Consider the following 14,925-nt stretch of genomic DNA (forward strand, 5'->3'; position numbering starts at 1 on the left):
TTGTGGATAATATGTAAGCATTCAGCTACTGTTCCAGTGCTCGCCCGGCCCGCCTGCCTCCACTCCCCCACCATGATGATCATGTATTCACCCTCTGAAACTGTAAACTCCCAGTTAAATGCCTTTTATCTACAAGCACCTGGTCATGGTATCTTTTCTCAGCCATAGAACAGGGATTAAAAATATCTGTTTGCCAGTGTTCAACATGCAACTCACTCACTGTCCGCCTCTCTTTGTGTTTTCTCTGCATTTCTCCTTACTCCCCTCATCTTCTTCACTGAATGATGTCTCTTAGTTTTCAGAAGAAACAGTGGCAATGAAAAGGATAATTTGTTAAATAATGTCCCATGAAAAGTCTAGTTCAGTTTCTACATTTAGTGCCATTGAATATAACCTTACTTGAAAATGAAGGCTTTGAGAATCAAGTGAAGATTTAGCCATAGTCAAGCAGGATTGTTCCATGTCCAATGGGACTGATGTCTTCATAGAAAAAAACTGAAAGGCTGGGGAGATGGCTCAGTGATTAAGATCATGCTCTGTCCTTCCAGAGGACCAGGGTGTGATTCCCAGCACCTGTAGCAGGAGACCTGTCTATAAATCCTTCTCCAGGGAGATCTTATACTTCTAACCTCCAAGGGCACCTGTATTCAAGTACAGAGACACACATATATGTATACATAATTTCAAAGAGGGGTATTTTTTAGGATTTCTGAAAAGAAAAGAAGACACATAGATTGCAAGCGATCAGTATTGGCTCACCCTGAACTGAAGCCAAGTTCTCAACACAAAGGGGATTTCTTTGCCCCAGAGAGACAAAGGCAGGAAAGACAAGTCAAAGATAGGAGATAATGAGGGGCAAGGGGGACAGGACAAGGAAGGGGCAGGGTACTTGTCCTGTGGGACAAAGGATTGCCTCTGGACAGAGAGGAGACAGACGTGGCCTGTAGGAAAATTGCAGTTTATAAAGGCAAAGGAGGAGACCTTGTTAGGATGAGGTGTTTAATTTAATTGAGCATGCTAATTAGGTGATCCAAAGGGGGCTTTTGATTGCTGAACTTCAATAATTAATGTGTGAACCTTGGTGGTCAGCCTCAAGAGGAAGAAGAGGCCAAATAAAGGAGTAGATCTTTGGGGCCAGCTTGCAGAATGTAATGTTTTTTTAGTAAGGAATAGGGAATTAGGGAGAAGGGCAAGGCCTGCCAGAGCCCTTGTGAGCTGGCTAGAGTCCCTTCATAGATATGAATGTGTGCCACAATAATAGCAACAGAAACAAAGAGTAAATAGCTGGCCTTGTGACCAAAGCAGGTAGACATTAGAAGCAGATAGATCCAAGAAGAGGAGAGAAAAGAGCTTCTTCTGGATCCTTCAGAGAGCACATGGCCACAACAATACTGTAATTTTAGATTTCTGGTCTTCGTATCTACGTCAGACTCAATTCTATTGCTTAAAGACACTCAGTTTGCATAACTTCTATAGCAGCCCTGGGAAACTCATGCTGGAAGGATGACAGAAGTCCAGAATGAGGCAGGAAGGAGCATGCACTGTGATCATGCACACTACAGGGATGCTGTGAGGGATGAGTAGTGAGGAGGCACCCTGGGCTTGATTGATGGCTACATGTTTGGAGAGAGATAAGGAAAGAAAGATGATTGTATTTCTGGCCTGAGGAAGTGACTCAGATCAGTCACAGAGGCGAGGAACTTCAAAGGAGGAACAGGTTTCCAAGAAGACAGTATTCTAAGATGGGAACTTTCCTGAATAAAGAGGACCATTGCACAGCGGGGTGTGTCAGTCCCTGGGTCAACAGAACAGTGTAGCCTAGAAACAGAGCTAGTCATTATTGCCATGGGAAGTGGAAATGCCATTAGCCTAGGTTCTGAGTGAGATAAAATGAGGACTCTAAATGTGTAAACAAACAGTAAGAGCAACTAGGAGAGCGGCCACTGGAGGAGGAAGGCAGAGAGCGAACACCAAAAGAAGATAATGTCGTGCATCGCACAGGAAAAGTCTGCCATTGCAGTAATTGCATCCCTTGGAAGCTGTATCACTTGTTCTGCTTAGATCCCATCTGCAACTGAGGCCTCTAACTTCAACTGATTTAAATAAGAGGAATATCTCTGTGGAAGCCCCCATTCAGGAAAACTTCTGGTGGCTCTATGTGTCCTTAGGACCAGAAATCTGGCCACATTTTCATTCTGTATATTTCATTTAAGATCCCTCCCCCCCCCCCCCGTGTGTGTGTGTGTGTGTGTGTGTGTGTGTGTGTGTGTGTGTGTGTTCACGCACTCACACATGCATGCTGGCTTGACACTACCTATTTTTCCCCACAGGAATAGCGTCTTTACCCAGATGTGCTCTGAAGCCCAATGCCATTTTGGAGAGTTGAGGTGTGTGCATTACTTCTCTCATTGCTATGTTCAACCTAAAGGAAGAGGATTTCTTTCAGTTCACAGATGGAAGGGATACTGCTCATCAGCATGAAGGCATAGCAACAGGACTATGAGGAGATGGTACCATTGTGTCTATACTAAGAGAAAGAGGAAAAAAAAAAAAAACAGGAAGTGAGGCTAAACTAAGAAACACGAAGGCTTAGCTACCACCAGTAACCTACTTTCTCCAGCTAGACCCCACTTCAAGGCCCACCCCTAACTGCAAACCACGTGTTCGAACACCCAAGCCCTTAGGGTACATGGTGTTTTCACACAGCAACCTAGGAAGATTGCTGTAGCGTTTTTTGTAAGCTTCCCAAAAGAATAGTTAAGTAGTACATCATCAAAGGGACCTTTAATTAGGGATAATTGTATTTTACTTTTCTACTAGATTTAACATTAGCGGCTATGTCATTCCTAACATAATTAATATTTGAAAAGATGGGCTTGTGTTCTAGATCAAATGACCTACGCAAATAATGACATTTTGTGAAATGTGATGTGTGCTTTGATGGCCTTCAGTGGTCTTTTGTGTCAAGCTTTTATAATCATTTTACATTTTTTAAAGTGTATTTCTCTATCATAACCACATTGCTCAATGTGAAAATACATTCATTTGTGAGAAGAGGATGTCAATTGATAGTTCTATTAAAAAGCAACTACATAGTATTGGGAAGAAAAACTTGAAATATAAACACCTAGATATGCAACTCTGCAATATCAATTCTTTAATAAGAGATTTTAGAGGTGGACTACGTTACCTCGTGGTGGTATATATACTTTAGAGGTGCAAAGCAGAAATGCTTACATCAACTCATGCTGAATGTCACAGAATTTCATAGGAAGGAAGGGCAGTTTGATATTTAAACTAGATTCTAGCAACAGCATCTGTAAGGAAGCATACTGACGTTGTGTTCTCTTCTCTCAAGGATAATATCAAGTATTCTTCTCAATAAAATTTCAAGAGCTTTAAAATGTCATTGTACAGTCAATCATTTTTTTATATAAAAGTTGAGCATCAATCACATATTTAAATCTTCACTATCGTATTTAATTACTACGGATATATTTCATATTTGAAATTTTTATAAAAATTATTTATGATATTTAAAAATATGTTTATTCATTCTTTGGGGAGTTCATGAAATGTATTTTAATCATAATCACCCTCAACTCCTCACCCAACTCTCTGTAGATCTGCCTTCACCTTCCTCCCTTTCCCAATTTTATGCCCTCTTGTTTTGGGTTTTGTTGTTATTTTTTTTCTTTTTAAATACTCAATTCACTCCAATTTATACTGTCTATATACTTTTAAGTGTGGGGCCACCCACTGGAGCATGGTGAACCTACCAGGAACCCCACTCTTAAAGGAAACTGACTCTTCCTTCCCCAGAAACCCTTGGCTGCCTGTAGTTCCTCAGTTAGGATGGGGGCTCATGAATCCCTTCCTACTCCATGCTAGAATGCTGACTGGCTTAGTTGGTGCAGGTGACCATACACAGTGTGAGTCCTATGTCCAGGAAACAGTGTTCTCTTTGCTCCAGTCCTTCCCTAAGTGTTCTCAGTCCCCTCTTCAGTAACAGTTCCTGAAGCTTTGGGAAGGGCTAGGACACCGATGTCCCATTGTGACTTTTACTTATTCTCTGCATCTCAACCAGTGTGACTTTCTTCATTAGCCAGCATACACTGCACAAAGAAACTTCTATGATGAGGTGTAGCAGTTACACAAATCTATAGTTAGAGAGGTGTTCATTTGGGCTGGAGGGATAGCTCAGCCGTTAAAGGCTAGGCTCACAACCATAAATATAAGAGAGGTGTTCATTTAGGGAGCAATTTGATTGTATATCCACTTAGCAAAATAGTAGTAGTAGGTTTACTCACAGGGACGGTAAGATTCCCATTCATGTGTTCTTGGGACAGGTTTGTAATACAGTCCATGTTGGTTTCCATGGTAACATCTATGCCACTATTACACATGCATACATGTGCACACACACACATGCATATATGCATATATATGTATATATATATTCTTTTATTTATGCTGTATTGACAATCATCTCAATATCCAAAATAGTTACAGTTATAGGGTCAAAGTAAAAGTATCTTTATAAAAAAAAATGTGATCCTATGTGCCTTCATTCATCAAATACCCAACTTCTGTGGAAGAAATTTCTATAATTTAACAATTTCTATAATTTAGACACATAGGCAAATGGGAATGTTTCAAGAATATAACTATAATTTTATATTCTGGTTGTTTCAATATTTGCTCTTCAAATACACTGTCTAAAAAAACATAAAATGAGTACACTATAAAACTGTTAGTGAATGGATTGGCTTGCTAGACTCAGATAATCAGAGAAAATTACTTTTTTCTTTCTCATGCTTGTCTTCACTATAATACTGTACTCAAAAGGTAATAGGGAAATTTTGAATTTACAAAGCATTCCAGTTTAAAGTAATATGTGTTTAAGTTAATACCTGCAATCTACATACCTAAATAACCCATAATCCAGTCTTCTCAGCATTGGGTCCTAGATACTGAGCTGAATTAAGAGGGAAAGAGACTGTGATTCATGAAAGTCAGAGGTCCACTGCCTGCGTTCTCTAAGTAGGGCATGCCCAGAGGAGCTCTTCGAGAGAGGAAGGGGGAAGAATAAGAAATCATCCTGACTGTAGTACCCAAACAGGAAATGAGGCAGACTACTCAGCTGTGGCTGGGATGGGAAAAGGTGTGTCTTGAAACTTAGGAGACCCCAGGTGAAAAGAGTGATTGTCTCATTTACATTTGGGGGCTGGGGAGACAATCGCCTTTCAAATGTCCTTCCATTGCCATTACAAAAATCATGTCTAAGTGCCTTGGCATGAAAGGCACCAACTCAAGACAGCAGAGGACAAAGGTACCGGATATTTGGTGTGTATGCGTATTTGGCCAGCACATATGCACGTGCTCTGTGTACCTTCTGGGCCCACAGGGGTCAGCAGAGGGAGTCATGTGCACTTGGACAGTTGGGCTACCGTGTGGGTGCTGGGAATCAAACCCAAGTCCTCAGCAGGAGCAACAAGTGCTCTTAACTCAACCTTTCAGCCCCAAGACTATATTTTATCTCTGATGATTTTGTTGAATCAGCATTTCTGAAGAAAATTGTAAACACTAAGTCTTTTCATTGCATCAAGGCACATTGAAGTTTAAAAATCTTGTAAGATGACAGATACTCTTCATTTTTTGTTTTGGCTTTCTTCTTAACAGACTTCCCCATAATGTATGTGGTATACTTAACCACAAACTATGTGTGCAAATACATAAATATGCCTCTGAAAGCCAGGGACTGCTTTGATTTATCAGATTGGAGTAGGGAATAAATAGAAGAAAGGAGGAAAAAGTGAGTAATTTGCATTTTTTCATGTATGTGTGTGTGTGCTATGCATGTACGAGGGTGTTCAAATACATATGGGCACAAATACATGCCCGTGTGTGTGGTTGACACTGGAGTTTTCCTCAATTGCTCTCCACAATATTCGCTGAGGCAGTGCTTTTCAGCTGTACCCCAGAGCTTGATGATGCAAGATTAGACTGGCTAACCTGCATGTTGTCTCTGACTCTCTAGGCTAGAATTATGGTAGAGTTGGCATGTTCTCTGTCTTAGGTAGGGTTACTATTGCTGTGATGAAATGTCATGACCAAAGCAACTTGGAGAGGAAAGGGTTTGTTTGGCTTATGCTTCCAAATCCTGGTTCATCATCGAAGGAAGTCAGGACAAGAACTCAAACAGGGCATGAGCCTGGAGGCAGGAGCGGATGCAGAGACCATGGAAGAGTGATGCTTACCGGCCTGCTATACTGCCTGGTTTTGTGTCAACTTGACACAAGCTAGAGTCATCAGAGAGGAAGGGACTTCAATAGCTCCTCCATAGGATCCAGCTGTAAGGCATTTTCTCAATTAGTGATTAATGGGGGAGGGCCCAGCCCAGTGTGGGTGGTATCATCCCTGGGCTAGTGGTCCTGGGTTGTCCCAGAAAGCAGGCTAGGCTGAGCAAGTCACGTGAAGCAAGGCAGTTGACAGCATCCTTCCATGGCCTCTGCATCAGCTTCTGCCTCCAGGATCCTGGCCTGCTTGAGTTCCTATCCTGACCTCCTTTGGTAATGAACAGCCAGCAATGTAGAAGTGTATGTTCCCAATTGTCCTTTGGTCATGGTGTTTCATTGCAGCAATAGGAACCCTAACTAAGAAATTTTCTCAGCCTGTTTTCTTATAGAACCCAGTACCACCTGCCCAGGATGGTACCACCCACAATAGAGTGAGTCCACCCACATCAATCACTAGATAAGAAAATGCACCACTGGCTTGCCTACAGCCTGATTTTTTTTTCTTTTCTTATTAAAGGAATCTTTTCAATTTTACATACCAATCCGAGTTACCCCTGCCCTCCTCTTACTCTCCCTACATTCCCTGTGTCCCACCCACCCCCCATTTAAGCAACAGTGGAGAGGAGACCTGAACTGGCCTTCCCCTGTAATCAGATTGGTGACTACCTTACTTCTCATCATAAAAACTTTCATCCAGAAACTGATAGAAACAGATCCAGAGATCCACAGCTAAGCACTGGGCTGAGCTCCTGGAGTCCTGTCGAAGAGAGGGAGGAGCCATAATATGAGCAAAGGGGTCAGGACCTACAGCCTGATCTTATAGAAGCTTTTTCTCAGTTGAAATCTCCTCCTCTCTGATGCCTCTGGCTTATGCCAAGTGGACAAGAAACCATCCAGCACGCCCACACAGGAATTAAGTGAGTGCTGGGTATCCACATTGACATTCTCATACTCGCCCATGAGCACTTTATCCACAGAGCAATGAAACCACCCCTTACAATTTTTAATACAATACCCTCAGGCATTTTTCTGATGCATCAGTGGTTTAGAAACTCAACCTCAGAAGGAAGAGGACAAACAAACTGGATCACTAGTTTAGGAACTACAGCAACAACACATTTACTAGAACTGTGCACCCTACTTCCTTAACACTGCCATCTGACAAAGTTTTCCTGGAATTAATGAGCAACCATTGTACATCATCATAAAGCAAACATTGCCAATTACCAGTAGAGTGATGTCATAATTATTATGCAAATTATTTCAATAATGTAATAGCATGGAATATTTGATCATTCCAGAGCAGACCATTCACAATGTTATTTAGGATTAGTCCATTTTTAAAAAAATAAATAATATTAACAGAAAAATAAATCCCAGCTAACATGAAGTTTGATTTTGCTTGCTGTCATGGGGAAGGGTCTGCTTCTGAAATTATGTTCCTGTTACAAAGCACAAACGATGCTTGCTTCAGTTTCTACCAAAGGTCAAATGATTTGAATTGAAAATACTGGTAACCAGGGCTTAGGGAGATAGCTTGGAGGTTAAGAGCACTTGACTGCTCTTCCAGTAGTCCTGAGTTCAATTCTCAGCAACCACATGGTGGCTTACAACCACCTATGATGGGATCTGATTTCCTCTTCTGGTGTGCATTAAGACAGAGCACTCATATACATAAAATACATGAATAAATAAATCTTTTTTGAAAAAAGAAAATACTGGGAACAGAAATTATACAGAGCTAAGATTTAGGTCTTGAAAGCAGAGTCAGTTGTTGAAAATAGATATAAAAATAAAGAACTCTGATTCCTGAAATTGCTGAAATGAGCCTGAGCAGGAAATAATCCTTAAAAAAAATAATAAATAAAGGAGAGGAGGGAAGAGGAGGACATGGGGGATCAGGAAGATTGAGTCAGAGGAAGAATAGAGGAGAGCAAGAAAAGAGATACCATAATAGAGGGAGCCATTATAGGTTTAAAGAGAAATCTGGCACTAGGGAAATGTCCAGAGACCTATAAGGATGACTCCAACTAACTATCTAAGCAATATTGGAGAGGCTACCTTAAATGCCCTTCCCTGATAATGAGATTGATGACTACCTTATATGCCATCCTAGAGCCTTCATCTAGTAGCTGATGGAAACAGAAGCAAATACCAACAGCTAAAACTGAGCCAAACTCTTGGAATCTAGTTGCAGAGAGGGAGGAGTGATGAGCAAAGGGGTCAAGACCAGGCTGGAGAAACCCACAGAAACTGAACAAGAGGGAGCTCATGGACCCAAGTCTGATAGGAAACCAGCATAGGACTGAGCCAGAACCCCTGAATGTGGGTGTTAGTTAGGAGGACTGGGCAGTCTATGGGGCCTCTGGTAGTATATCAGTATTTATCCCTAGTATACAAATGGACTTTGGAAGCACATTCCACATAGAGGGAGCCTCTCTCAGCCTAGACACTTGGAGGAGGACCTAGACCCTTCTCCAAATGATATGACAGACTTTAAGACTCTCCATGGAAGGCCTCACCCTCCCTGGGGAGCAGAAAGGGAATGGGATAGGGAGTGGGGAGGGGGCAGCGGGAGAGGGGAGGGTGAGGGACCTGGGACTGACATGTAAAACAAGCTTGCTTCAAATTTAAATGAAAAGAGTTATCATTAAAAAATAAAGGAGAGCAAAGAGAAAGGAAATTGCTGGTGAGTTTCCTAAGTCTTATTCCCTCCTCGTTCTCCTCCTTTGCCCCAGCTTGAATCCCTATCACCAGCTACTTGATCTATTTCATAGTGTGCAAGTCCATCTCCTCATTCCTTCCCCTTACCCACTCATACGCTGCTCCCCACTCTCTCACAGCAGGAGCAAACACGTGGCTCTTCAAGCCCCTGCCAGTTCCCTACTACCTCGTTCCTCTAGGCAGAATACCCAGGAGCCCCTTTCACCAGCCCCTGTCCTCTCATCCTCTGCACAGTAAAGGGAAAGTAGGCCATCTCCACTGCACTGTGCGGACTCACGCTCCCACTGGAGGGTATCACCCCAGGAGCCCTGCCTGCCCTTAATTTCGAAGGGCTCCTAATGCCTGTGTATCCACAGCTAGGCAATGGCCAGTTTCTGCGCTGACTCCCCCTTCCAAGTTAAGCCAAGTTTTCCACAGTCTTCCCATTCATTTATCCATATAACATTCGTCCAACAAATCCCCTTACTCTGACTTCAGCCAAACTCATCGACTTTCGAAAGAAAGACCACAACCCATGCATTTCCCCTAAGAAGTGAAAGCTAAATCTAGCTTTGGGTGGGAAGAATGGAAACCATCCTGGCTATCTGTTGGATTGGCGACTGTTTCTAAAGACTGTCTAACGTTATTTTAACTTTGAGAACATCACCCATGACTAGACGCAGCAGAAATAGCAAGCTCTGGGGACGGGAATGCCGTTCAGTTGGTTAAACACTTGTGTATAATCCACAAGGGCCTGGGTTTGATCTGGAGCACTGCATAAACCAGGCATGGTGGGGTGGGCCTGCTCCAGAACTCAGGAGGAAGCCACCAAAGGAGCAGTTCAATGCCAGATTCATAAAAAGTTTAAGGCCCACTTGGCTACATGAGAGCCAACTCAAAAAGAACCAAACCAGATCTGATGAAGGCTTGACCCTTACTCTCTCCTCCATGGTTATATGACTCTGGACCATTTGCACAGTAGTCAAATGGTCAGAGTAAGAATGTCTCTCCGGGCATTGTTGTAAGCATGAATGAGCCACATATGTATAATTCATAGTGCAAGGCCTAATACTAGTGCACATATGTAAGCATGGAATATAGGATGAATAAGACTTGGGGGGGTGCTGAAGAAATTATTCAGTATGTAAGAACACTTACTGCACAGCAAGAAGACCTTAGTTCAACCTCCCCAAATCCACAGAAAAAGCTAATCATGGTCACATATGCCTGAAACACAACCACGGTTGAAACAGAGATGACAGGGTCACTGGAACTTGCTAGTCAGTGGCTTAGGTTCTGTTTGTCTGAACTTCCACCTCTCTGAGAAGAGAATGATAACAATTTTCAAAGCACAGCAAGTTATACATGAAGAAACAACATCTTCAAAACTTGAAAGGCATTCGAATTTTCCAAAGCTCTAAAATTATAGATTTCTATAATTATAATTTCTATAATTCTAATAACAGACTGAAAAAAACATATTTTTTTTTTTTTTTTTTTTTTTTTTTGTCCACGAAATCTTAAATATACCAGTGTTTTCAGCCTAAAATATTACTTTAGTTGAAGGGGTCACAAAATTCAGACACAGAACTTCCCAGCAAACCCATGGCTATCACTAGATGGCAGTATGCAACAATATATAGTGAGACCTTGGCCATCACCACTGTTAAAAAGTTCCAAGAGCAACTATCAACCCCTGGAAAGTGCTAACACAATCAAGGGAGATTGAGCCCTTCTTTGGCTTCACTTAAAAAGAAAACTAATTTTGAGTGGGGAGAGATACCTGAGATAGTGTCCCCTGTAACCAGGTTGGCCTTGAATTTTTTATGTGGACAAGGATGACCCTGAGTTCCTGATCCTCTTATCTCCAGCTCCTGCGTACTGGGGTTGCAGGTCTATACCGTTATTTGCAGCTAGAAAATTTTAGCTCTAGGGGAATACTACCAAGGTAGTTAAGAAATTTAAGGTCATGGGTAGTAAGGTGGCACTCTACACTCAAAGGATGGATCTATTATATTTAGCTTGAAGAAGGAAAGGAAAAAAAAAAAAATGTCCATGCAGAAATAACTATTTCTTTCAAAAACAAATGAAAGAAGAGGTAAATGGATAGTGCCACTCACAGTCTATAAGAATCAACACTGTGGAGTTGCAGCTCTGTCTAATCAGAATTCCAGCAGGTATTTTGCAAACATTTACAAAACATAAACGATCCTGCAGACAGAATATATAAAGATTCACAAAAGATCCAAGAGACAGAATTGAAAAAGAAAAGAACAACAAGGAAACAAAGTTGTATGGTTTTCTTTTTTGTTTGGTTTCCCCCCCCCCCCAAGACAGGGTTCCTCTGTGTAGCCCTGGCTATCTGGAAATCAGAGACACACCTGCCTCTGCTTCCTGGAATTCCAAGCTGTATAATTTTCTTGGTATTTAGTATTTTTTATTTAAATTAGAAACAATCTTACTTTACTTATCTCAGTTTCTTCTCCCTCCCATCTCCCTGCCCCTGAATGATCCCTTCTCACACACCCCCACTCCCTATCCACTCCCCAGGGAGGGTGAGGTCTTCCATGGGGAATCGAAAAAGTCTGTCACATCATTTGGGGCAGGGCCTAGGCCCTCCCCCATGTGTCTAGGCTGAGAGAGTATCCCTCCATGGAGGAATGGGCTCCCAAAGTCCATTCGTGCACTAGGAATAAATACTGGTTCCACTGCAAGAGGCCCCATGGACTGCCCAGTCCTTCTAACTGTAACCCAAGTTTAGGAGGCCTGGTTTGGTCCTACGCTGGTTCCCCAGATGTCTGTCTGGGATCCATGAACTCCCACTTGCTCAGGTAAGCTGTTTCTGTGGGTTTCTTCAGCCTGGTCTTGACCCCTTTGCTCATCACTCTTCCCTCTCTACAACTGGATTCTAGGAGTTCAGCTCAGTGTTTAGTTGTGGGTGTCTGCTTCTTCCATCAGCTACTGGATAAAGGCTCTATGATGACATTTAAGGTAGTCATCAATCTCATTATAGGAGAAGGACATTTAAGGCAGCCTCTCCACTATTGCTTAGATTGTTAGTTGGGGTCATCCTTGTGGATTTCTGGACATTTCCCTAGTGCTATTTCCCTATAATGGCTCCCTGTATTAAGGTATCTCTTTTCTTGCTCTCCTCTGTTCTTCCCCAGACTCAATCTTCCTGATCCCTCATGTTCTCCTCTCCCCTCCTCTTCTCTCCTCTTTTTCTTATCTTCCCACCCCCACATGCTTCCAATTAGTTCAGGAGATCTTGTCCATTTCCCCTTCCCTGGGGAACCATGCATGTCTCCCTTAGGGTCCTCCTTGTTTCTTAGCTTCTCTGGTGGTGTAGATTGTAGGCTAGTAATCCTTTGTTCTATGTCTAATAGCTACATATGAGTGAGTATATACTATGTTTGTCTTTCTGTGGTTGGGTTACCTCACTCAGGATGGTTTCTTCTATTTGCCTGTGAATTTCAAGATTTCATTGCCCCTCCACCCCCCTGCTGACTAGTATTCCATTGTGTAAATGTACCATATTTTCTGTATGCATTCTTTCAGGCATCTAGATTGTTTCCAGATTTTGGCTATTGCAAATAATGCTGCTATAAACATAGTTGAACAGATATGAATGTGCATCCTTTGTGTATATGCGTAAAAGTGGAATTGCTCAACTATGTTCATAGCAGCATTATTTGTAGTAGGCAGAACATCTAAACAGCCTAGATGCCTATCAACCAAAGAATGGATAAAAGAAGATGGGGTACAATTATACAATGGAGTATTACTCAGTGGTTAAAACAAACAAACATCCTGAAATTTTCAAGCAAATGGATGGAACTAGAAGACCATCCTCAGTAAGGTAACTCATGTCCAGAAAGACAAACATGGTGTTTATTCACTCATAAGTGGATATTGGATGTAAAGCAAAGGATAGCCAGGCTATATATAATCCACAACCCCAGAGAACCTAAATTAAAATGGGTCCATAGGAGGGACACACATAAAAGCCCCCAAGAAGGGAAAATAGTTAAGATCTCCTGGTTAAACTGGGGAGGAGTAGAGAGAATGGGGGATAGGAACATGAGAGATCAAGAAGGCACAGTTGGGAGAGGAATGGAGGGTTAGACCAATGAAAGAGATATCTTGATAGAAGATGCTATTATGGAATTAAAGAGAAACCTAGAGCTAGAGAAATTATCAGGAATCTAGTTAAGACTCCTAGCAATTACTTTATCAAACTAATGACTATCCTAATTGTCACCGTAGAACCTACATCCAATAACTGATGGAAGCAGATGCAATGACCCACAGGCTAGCACTGAGTTGAGCTCCTAGAGTTAGATTGAAGAGCAGGAGGGGGGAATCAATATGAACAAGGCAGGTCAAAAGCATGAGGAGAAAACCGCATAGACAGCTGACTCGAGTTAGTGGGACTATGGACTGACAGCTGAGGAGCCTGCATGGGACCAAACTAGCCCCTCTAAATGTAGATGATAGTTATGTGACTTGATCTATTGGGGGCCTGCCAGTGGTATCAGGACCTATCTCAGGGACCAGGGACATGAACTGGCTTTTTTGGAGCCCACTCCCTATGGTGGGATACCTTGCTCAGCCTTGATACAGCAGAGAGGGGCTTTGTCCTGCTTCAGCTTGGTATGCCAAACTTTGCTGACCCCTCAAGGGGAGGCTTTACTCTCCCCTCTGAGGAGTGGATGGGGCTTGGGAAGGGTGGGAGTTGGGGGCGGGAGGGAGAACTAGGTTGGTATATAAAATGAAAATTTTTTTTAATTAAAAAAGGGGGGAGAAGAATTCTGATAGCCTTGAAGCTAGTCAAAGACTTCTTAGGTTAGAACATAAAAGACAGATGCACTATGAAACAAAAATTGACTAGCTTGATTTTGTCAAAATTTAATTTCTTTTTTTAAGACATTAGAATATATAAATATAAGCCACAGTGGGCTGGGGTGATAGTTCAGTGCAGTAAAGGGCTTGCCTTTACTGTGTGAGGACCAGAGTTTGGTTCCCCAGACCCCACATAAGTGCTGGGTAGGTGTGTCAACAGTGTGTAATCCCATCACTTAGGCAGGCAGAGACAGGGAGTCCCTGAGGCAAGCAAGATGTCTAACTAACCAAATGAGTGAATTCTGGTTTCAAATGAGAGACTCCACCTCAATATCTAAGATGGAGAATGATAAAGAAGGGCACCCATCATCAACCTTGGCTTACACTCGCATGTGTCCACACAACTGCATGCACACATGAGCCCATCAATATGTGAACATACAACATACATACATGCAGGTACACCATACACATGCACATACACGCCAAAATCAGAAAAGCTACAGACTTGAGGAAAAATATTCTCAATACACATATCTGAGATGGTACTTTTCTTCATAATACAAAAGAGACTCTATAATTCAACAACAAGATGGTAAACACACATTTAAAATGTGCCCAAAGATCGAAATGCTTCACAGTGGAGATATGTGGGTAGGCAACTAACTCACAAAAATTCAATTAAAGCCAAAATAAAATTCTACTTCTCATAGAATGGCTACCTATTCATTATCGAGTATTGGTAAAACCATAAAGCAACTTGGCAGTTTCTCGTAAATGTATACTCCATCTCAGTCTTCAGCAAAGAAGTAAAGACACTATAAAAATAAATTAAAGTATGTTTATTGCTTGAATGTTCACAGCAATTTTATGCATACTAATCAACTATTGAAAACAACCCACTGGGTTTGGTTGTGGCATACAGCTTTCTTGCAATGGGTACACAATGTAAATATCCAATGGAAATAAGTGAAATGTCCTTAGTGTTTTCTGTGTCTTTTCCTGTATTGTCAGCGATAGCTGATACAAGGAGTACCATTAGGGGGAACAATTTACTGATCTATGCAACAATAGATGGATC

The sequence above is a fragment of the Phodopus roborovskii genome, unplaced genomic scaffold (genome assembly GCF_943737965.1).
Source record: "Phodopus roborovskii unplaced genomic scaffold, PHOROB, whole genome shotgun sequence".
NCBI classification, from domain to species: Eukaryota; Metazoa; Chordata; class Mammalia; order Rodentia; family Cricetidae; genus Phodopus; species Phodopus roborovskii.